This window comes from Brassica oleracea, chromosome C5 (assembly GCF_000695525.1).
Source record: "Brassica oleracea var. oleracea cultivar TO1000 chromosome C5, BOL, whole genome shotgun sequence".
NCBI lineage: Eukaryota > Viridiplantae > Streptophyta > Magnoliopsida > Brassicales > Brassicaceae > Brassica > Brassica oleracea.
This window is the reverse complement of record NC_027752.1, coordinates 31,864,903-31,865,811: the sequence shown is the minus strand read 5'-3', so window position 1 is coordinate 31,865,811 and position 909 is coordinate 31,864,903.

The following is a 909-nucleotide window of genomic DNA, read 5'->3' as shown; positions in this document are numbered from 1 at the left end:
TTTGGGGTAAAAAAACCCTAATCCCCGCCGTTCTCTCTCTCATGCGATTTTCGGGGAGATTTCCGGCGAACTCTAGCCACACCGTTTCCGCCGCTTAAACTAGTCGTTGTCCACTCCGTCGCTCTGGTAAGTTAAATGTCTTCGGCTTATCTTCGGCTTCGTCTGCTCCGTTGCTAAAAGTAACCACCTTTATCTTTTTCTTTTTCAGATCTGAGCCGGCGACTTCTAGCGAACGGTGCTTATCTTCCAAATCTCTGCTTCCTGTCAGTCTCACGGCTTCTACTCTAGCGAGTGAACAAACTGTGTTTCATCTTTCCAGGGAACGAACGGTACTTCATCTCTCTATGTCTTCTCTCGTTTAACTAATAACCTAACTAGTTGACTTATATTCCTGTAACCTCTCTCTTAGTTTGTTAACTAACCTATTAGTTTCTTCTCTAATCCATTTTCTGCTTCCAGTCAGTCTACTTTAAGGTAGACATCATTGTTGATATGTAGACGTCTTTTTTGAATTGTTGTATACTGTTTTTGGCTTCCGTTGAAGGATGACAAATTTAGTTTGGTTAGATGGTTTCGTATTCTCGATTTATGATAGAGTTTGGGTTATTAATTTAGTTTGAATGGTAGAATTCTCGTGTAGACTTCATTTTGATTCATACACTTCTCGGGTAGACTTCATTTTGCATTGTAGACTTCTCGTGTAGACTTCTTTTATTCGTTTGTAGACTTCTCTTGTGTAATTTTTTGTTTGTGCTTTTTCGTTGCAGGTTTCAAAATGAATAAACTTGATTTCCCACAGAGGCTGTATAGTGTAGGCCATGAACCTTTTCCGAATAAAAGCATTGCCTACTACAGCGATGACAGCAAGCTCTTCCCTGCTCTTAAAGAAGCACTCGAGGCAGATGAATG